The 8,071-nt window shown below is 48.2% G+C and overlaps 1 long non-coding RNA gene across 2 annotated transcripts; it reads right to left on the bottom strand.

Moving 5' to 3' along the window:
• Nucleotides 1-1,407: 1,407 nt before the first annotated feature.
• On the bottom strand, nt 1,408-7,684 carry LOC147125399 (uncharacterized). 2 transcript variants are annotated; one of them, XR_015080161.1, is made up of 2 exons: nt 7,078-7,684; nt 1,408-3,311 (listed from the first exon to the last, which is right to left on the bottom strand). It is a non-coding gene; the product is annotated as an uncharacterized LOC147125399 (long non-coding RNA). The 2 variants fall into 2 exon arrangements; XR_015080159.1 differs by having other exon boundaries at nt 1,408-3,308.
• Nucleotides 7,685-8,071: the final 387 nt, after the last annotated feature.

The following is an 8,071-nucleotide window of genomic DNA, read 5'->3' as shown; positions in this document are numbered from 1 at the left end:
AAGGAAAAAAGGGGGTGGTTATGGGACAAGAAACAAAAGATGGGTCTAAAGGAAGTAAATGGCAACAGCAGAACCATTACCAGCATCTGCTGTCCAAAAATATGGGAATCCAGCAGGTTGCAAAGTGCCTACTTGAAAGATGAGGTGCTGCATTGGAACAGTGCAAGAGGGAGAGAACGGAGAATTAAAATGGCAAGCAACTAGAAACACATGGTCACATCATGTGACAAAGTGAAGCTCAATTATCAGGATTTTTGGGGGGGGGGGGGGGAAGGGAGTGCAGAGGTGATTTACTAGAATGGTACCAGAGATGAGACACTTAAGTTATGTAGGGAGCCATGGGATTCCTGCTAACGGAAAGTTTATCCTCATTTACTCTAATCAAAACCCCATATAATTTTGAACACCACTATTAAATTTCCCCATAACCTGCTCTGCTCCAAGGAGAACAATCCCAGCTTCTCTAGTCTCCACATATCTGAAGTCCCTCATCCTTGTACGTTCTAGTAAATCTCCTTTGCATCCTCTCCAAAGCCTAGACATCAACGTTCTCTGCAATTTATTCTTGGGCCGCACAGACCATTCAAAAGTCCGCGCAGGCGCGATTTTTGCAATTTAAAAGCCGGGTCACCAGCTGCGCGGGACCCCTGAAGCGCTGCGCAGCCACACAGCTTAAAGGGAACATTGCTTGACATCCTTCTGAAACTGGTGCCCAGAATTGGACATAACACTCCAGCTGAGGCCTAATTAATGATTTATAAAGGTTTAGACTGGAGTGAAGATACAAGTTTTCAAGAAACACATTGCTCTGTCTTAAACCCATCAAGAAGAAATTTAACATTTCAACCCATCCACTTTTACTTTAATATAAAAAAAGCAAAACTTTAGGTACAATGCAACCAGGCATTTCTGCTCCTAGATGTCAACCTGCATTCACCAGTGTAAAGTCTTGCTTGGGCAGGTCCAAGGAGCACTAGTGACAGCAAACGGGAACTTATACAAATCTATTAGTTGCGGTCATCATTGACTTGCTCAGATAGCTGTGCTCACAGATTTTGGAATCTGGGGCAATAAACCTATAGTCAAGGGATATCTTTTAGGCTGACAATTTGAGAAACACCCCAATCAAGACGGAGATTGATAAGTTTTCTGTCACATGCAGTTGGGGATCCTTTTGCTGAAGAACATTCATTGTTTTTTTTCCCACCCCTGGCACCATTCCACTTACTAAATCTTTGCTTTCTATCTCCTGACTTGCCCTGGATTTTTACTCCACCTCAGAGTTGCTGGGCCAGTACCACAGCCAGTAGGCTATTGTACTTGTTAAAATTTCCCTTAAAAGCACAAGCTAATTTGCATACCAACACTGCTACAATGATCTCCAAGTCACAATAAAGGCCAACAATAAACCATTAAATATTTAGCTTTATCATGCAAATGTCTTGCGGATTACAGATGGATACCGTGCAATTTTACAAAAGAAAAAGAATCAAAATTGCATCGTGATCCACCCGACAACAGCAAGACGACGGGAGACAAGGCTCCTGAAAAGGAGAAACACTTATCAGTGAAAAAAATCAATCCATTTGCCGTCAAGTCCTTTTTTCCTCCACAGGCCGGGACAAGTGCAATACTGTTAACACAATACCCAGCAATGCAACAAATCCCCACCCATGCAGAAACCAGCCTGCATTGTTCAAACATGGCGCAAGTACCGTCACTGGTTGGGTAAAAAAAACTTTCAGCTCTCCAGAAATCACTGCTACAGTCAGTTTTGCATGGATTTGCACAGCACCTGGTACTTTGACAGCTGGATGCAAACCTGCAAAACTAACTGTAAACAGTAACCAATGATGATTTCCATTTCTCCACCACTTGAGACCACTGTGTTTTTGTCTAGCATGACTGCAAGTGCTCATATTACAGTAGATTTCATACATTACTACCTGCACTATGAGCACTTTGGTACTGCATGGACAGGTGACGTTCCTGTAGATGTCAAGAGAAAAGCTAGTGAAAAGGAAAGCACTTGAAGGTTGCCTGCCAAGCAGATAAAGGAGCAGCAGCCACGGTAAACAGCAAGCAGCAGTACAGTTCCCTACTAGTTTTGCATAGATTTGCACAGGTCACTTCTTCCTGTAGTACAAAACTGCAAAACTGGCAGAGAGTTGCAAGAGTATCATTGAGGCAATTGCAACTAAAGCACATCTTCAAATGAAAGCAAGTTGGCATCTTTGACTTAATGTGGCTGAGGCAGAGATTTGGTGGGACTTGTATTGGCTCAGTGTTGTCCCCCATTAATTTACCCTGACCTCCACTTTCTGTATATTTGAATAGAAAAGGGTGTTTTAACATAACACCCTATTAATTACTTTGGGAATTCAAGTGTTCTGTAAACGCATCTCACATGATCTGAACACTCCGATCTTAGCCATGCAAAGAACCGACTCCCTGCCAACACGTGGCACAGAATCGGGGGGGGGGGGGGGGGGGGGGGGGGAGGGGGAAGTGTGGTTGCCTTGTAGGCTAAATCTTGGTCAGATACACAAACCACACATTCCCACAGCGAAACGGTGCATGGCACATAGCAATTATGCTAAATTGATTGATCCACCTTTCAAAAAATATTCCCATGTATAGTTTTTACAGTACAGCTCGTGGATTACCTTCAGACCATTGAAGTAACAGTACCTTCTAAAAAAATTTACAGGCTGCACACAGCCATGAATTACTGTAATCTCACATTCTCACTCAATAAACTGCAGAATCAAAGCAACACATCTTGGTCCTTAAACTCTAATCACTTCAATTCAAAGCAAAGCTTCCGAGTAATTTACAGAACAGGATACAAGCAGAATAATCACATTAAACAGTGAGTGTGCTCCCAAGTTGTCAACAGAAAGTTTAGTTTGCATCCTTTAAGATGTGCCAAGTCTGATTACCAGGCTGACTGCGTAGCATCTTGTGCCAGAAGGAGCACTTAGGGCAGTAGAGTCTAAGCTACTTCACTAACTGCACTAGATGCACCTTAACACAAGGGGTACGTTAGCAAACTGCATGCATGGCTCACAAAGCAAGTAACACAGCAGCGCAGTGTTAGGATGGGGTTAGGAGGCCTGGGCTAGTTGCAGTTAAACATATCTGCCAAGGTAATGCAAGAAGTGCTTGCACTGCAGTAGTTGCAGCCTGCTACCTGCACTGTAAGCACTTTTGCACAACTCTGAGCAAATCCCGTGCAGGGCTGTAATCTTCGCAGTCGATGCTCAATTCACCAAAACTTCAAACCGATGGTCTCTTTATATTCACACCTGCTGGGATGAATCAAAGTACAAATTAATGTTTTTTAAAAATTGATATAATCGCTCTAACAGATTAACTGCATTCATCATTCACACCAACGCAGAACTCAAACACAGTTTTGGTAATTAAATTTTAACTACTAAATCACAGATCAGCAATCTAACTCCCCTCTTCACAAAGGACACAAATAACCTCCCAGAAATGTCAGGGAACATAGGGAGACATAGAGGGAGGAACTGAATTAAATCAGTATTTGTATGGAAATGGTGTTAGGGAAATTGACGGGATTGAAGGCCAATAAATCCCATGGGCCTGATAATCTACATCCCAGGGTACTTAAGGAAGTGGCCCTAGAAATAGTAGATGCATTGTTGGTCATCTTCCAAAATTCTATAGACTCTGGAACAGTACCCATGGATTGGAGGGTAGCTAATGTAACCCCACTATTCAAAAAAGGTGGCAGAGAGAAAACGGGGAATTATAGACCGGTAAGCCTGACATCGGTAGTGGGGAAAATGCTAGAGTCCATTATAAAAGATGTAATAGCAGAGCACTTGGAAAACAGTGACAGGATCGGACAAAGTCAACATGGATTTACAAAAGGTAAATCGTGTTTGACTAATCTACTGGAATTTTTTGAGGATGTAACTGGTAGAATAGATATGGGAGAACCAGTAGATGTGGTGTATTTGGACTTTCAGAAGGCTTTCGATAAGGTCCCGCATAACAGATTAATGTGTAAAGTTAAGGCACATGGGATTGGGGGCAAGGTATTGACTTGGATAGAGACCTGGTTGGCAGACAGGAAGCAAAGAGTTGGAAAAAACAGGTCTTTTTCCGAGTGGCAGGCAGTGACGAGTGGGGTACCGTAGGGATCGGTCCTAGGACCCCAGCTATTCACAATATATATTAATGATCTAGACAAGGGAACTAGATGTAATATCTCCAAGTTTGCAGATGAGACAAAGCTGGGTGGGTGTGTGTGCTGTGAGGGGGATGCTGAGAAATTCCAGTATGATTTGGACAGGTTGGGTGATTGGGCAGATGCAGTATAATGTGGATAAATGTGAGGTTATCCACTTTGGTGGCAAAAACAGGAAGGCAGATTATCTGAATGGCAATAGATTGGGAGAAGGGGAAGTGCCAGTCGCTGAAGCTAAGCATGCAGGTGCAGCAGGCAGTTAAGGCGGCAAATAGTATGTTGGCCTTCGTAGCGAGAGGATTCGAGTACAGGAGCAAGGATGTCTTGCTGCAGTTGTACAGGGCCTTGGTGAGACCACACCTTGAGTATTGTGTGCAGTTTTGGTCGCCTTATCTGAGGAAGAATGTTCTTGCCATGGAGGGAGTGCAGCGAAGATTCACCAGACTGATACCTGGGATGGCAGGAATGACATACGAGGAGAGAGATTGGGTCGATCAGGCTTATACTCGCTGGAGTTTAGAAGAATGAGGGGGGATCTTATTGAAACATAAAATTCTAACAGGACTAGACAGACTAGATGCAGGATGTTCCCGATGGCAGGGAGTCCAGAACCAGGGGTCACAGTCTAAAGATAAGGGGTAAGCCATTTAGGACAGAGATGAGGAATTTCTTCACCCAGAGAGTGGTGAACCTGTGGAATTCTCTACCACAGAAGGCAGTTGAGGCTAAGTCATTAAATATATTCAAGAAGGAGTTGGATATGTTTCTTAAGGCTAAAGGGATCAAGGGATATGGGGAGAAGGCAGGGACAGGGTACTGAATTTGGATGATCAGCCATGATCTCACTGAATGGCAGAGCAGGCTCGAGGGGCTGAATGGCCTACTCCTGCTCCTATCTTCTGTGTTTCTATGCTTACAAGCAACGTGCCATCATGCAGCCAGCTAGCAGATGTCCAGAGGGATCCAAGTGACAGGTAACTTGAGGGGTAGGATGTGTATGGTAGTTGGTGAGTATGTCACTGAACCAGTAATCCAGAGACCTGGACTAATACTCCAAAGGACAGAAGTTCAAATCCCTCTGGCAGTGAGAATTTGAATTCAATTTTTTTAAATCTGGAAACAAAAATCTGGTGTCAGTGAGCACAAAGCTGTTGGGATTGTCAAAATCCCAACCCCAAGTGTTCTTAAAGGAAGGAAACATGCAATCCTTACCTGGTCTGGCCTATATGCAACTCCTGTCCCACTGCAACTGCCCTCTGAAGTGGCTTAACGAGCCACTCAGTTGTCAGGGCAACTAAGTATGGGCAATAAATGTCAGCCTACATCCCAAGAATGAATAGGAGCCCGGAATTCTCGAAACACAACCCTCCATCCCAATTTTTTTTGTTTCTAGTTTGAAAATACATTTTCTGATTTATACACTTTCACTTCTGCTGTTTGACATTCGTGAAAGCTGTAGGTTATTCAAACTTAGTGACTTATTCCCACTGTTAAATATGCTAGCGCTAGTGTTTTAAATCATGACAAATTGAACCTGCAGAACACTTCTCGCCTATCTCCTCACACAGAACCACCACAGCCATGTGATTTGCATTGATTTTCAGTGAAAAATATCTCAATACTTTGCAGAAAAACCCACGTCTGGTCGGTAATACAGTTTAAACAGCGCTTCTTGCTTTAAAATAAGTCCCGATCGACAGTGCAACTACCATTTATCTCGCTGGACACGCCAGCTTAGTGATCAATCAGTCGACTTTAAGAGAATGGGGCGGCCCCATTGTTTAAACGGGTGCTTCAAAGTTTCAAGACTATCTGCACAAGTTACAAAAACTGCTTCCAGTTATCTGCAGCGTGTAAAATGCAAATCACGGAGTTTAAATTGCAGATTAACCAACCCATTAACTAGTTAGCGATCGAACCAAGCTTAGAAACAAATAACATCGCTACTTCTAAATACCTTCCGTGCTCGCTCTGAAGGCGGAGGCTGTCGCAGAAAGCCGATGGCGGGCCCATCCCCCAACGGGTGGCCTTACAGCCCGGGGCAGGGACCCCGGCACATGGCATGAAAGCGCGAAACCCAGGAGGGAAAAGCCTGGGTCTCAGGGAAGAGGCGGCTTCAAGTAATTAAAAGATATTTAAAACATATAAATTTTATACAAATCAGGTTTAGTTTTATTTATTTTTAAAGGCAATCAAGTCTTCAAAAAATTAAAATACAAGAGGCAGAAACTTGCCAACATCTGGGAGAGCGGGAGTTTCAGAATCTGCGCCAACCCCGGGTAACGTGCGTTTGTTTATTCCAATTTCACGTGTTGATCAGGCCGAGTGACTCCAGCCGGCGCCCCGCACGCTGCAGCCCGGGCCGGGGGTGGTCGGTTAGACCCAGGGGTGAGGGGAGGCCCAGGGGGGAGACCCCGCCTCAGGGGCTGGGGCGCGCTCCCGAGGCTGCTCCCGCTCCGCGTTTATCATGAATGAACTCCAGTTCCCGGCGGCCCACGCGGCCCCAGCGCAGGCGCACTGGCGGCCTGCCCTCAGCTCCGGGCCTGCGGCCGCCGCCCGCGCCATGTGCCCGCAACACGGCCCGGCCGCCCAGACCCTGGGCCCGCCCGGCCCACGACCGCACCCTCGGCCCACAACACACGACCCGCCCGCCGGGGGCCCGGACCCTGGGCCCAGCCCGCTCCGCACACTCGGCCTGCTCACCCTCCCGCTGTAGTCGGCGGTGAGGCCGCCTGGTTAACCTCCGGCGCGGCAGCAATTAAAAGTCTCGTCCTCGGTCTAGAGTAACCAAGCGGGGATTGGCTCGGCCCCGGGCCTCAGCCCACACGCAGCCGGCGGCTCAGAGCAGCGCTTACCTTCCTCCGCGATATCCGCAGGCGGTGAAGCCAAGGCCCAGTGAGTTCGGGGGGGCGGACCCGGGCGGTGAGGCAGTCGCGGGTCGGGCCCAGGCGGTGAGAGCGCCCCGAGCCGGGCTCTGAGGGAGTGTCGGACTCGGGCTCTGAGGGAGCGGCGGGCTCGGAGAGACTCGGGCGGTGAGGGAGCCCCGGGCCGGACTCGGAGAGACTCGGTCGGTGAGGGAGCCCCGGGCCGGACTCGGAGAGACTCGGGCGGTGAGGGAGCCCCGGGCCGGACTCGGAGAGACTCGGGCGGTGAGGGAGCCCCGGGCCGGACTCGGAGAGACTCGGGCGGTGAGGGAGCCCCGGGCCGGACTCGGAGAGACTCGGGCGGTGAGGGAGCCCCGGGCCGACTCGGGTGCTGAGGGAGCGCCGGGCTCGGAGAGACTCGGGCGGTGCGGGAGCCCCGGGCCGGACTCGGAGAGACTCAGGCGGTGTGGGAGCCCCGGGCCGGACTCACGTGCTGAGGGAGCGCCGGGCTGAGAGACTCGGGCGCTGATGGAGTCTCGGGCCCCGAGCCGGGCTCCGCCTCGCGCCGACTGTCCGACTTTACGAAAGTGGCGCGAAGAACAGCCCACGTGACCAGCCCGGGGCCGCCACGCCCCCTCATTAACATAATTCAGGGCCAACATCCCATTGTTCATCCCCCAGAAACTAAACTCAGACTGCATCTCCCAAACTAAACACAGACTGCATCTCCCAAACTCCCAGAAACTAAACTCCGACTGCATCTCCCAAACTCCCAGAAACTAAACTCCGACTGCATCTCCCAAACTCCCAGAAACTAAACTCAGACTGCATCTCCCAAACTCCCAAACTAAACACAGACTGCATCTCCCAAACTAAACTCAGACTGCATCTCCCAAACTCCCAGAAACTAAACTCAGACTGCATCTCCCAAACTCCCAAACTAAACACAGACTGCATCTCCCAAACTAAACTCAGACTGCATCTC

This window comes from Somniosus microcephalus, chromosome 1 (genome assembly GCF_052327205.1).
Source record: "Somniosus microcephalus isolate GS21.2 chromosome 1, FLI_Smic_1.0, whole genome shotgun sequence".
NCBI classification, from domain to species: domain Eukaryota; kingdom Metazoa; phylum Chordata; class Chondrichthyes; order Squaliformes; family Somniosidae; genus Somniosus; species Somniosus microcephalus.
This window is presented reverse-complemented; position numbering and strand designations above follow the sequence as displayed.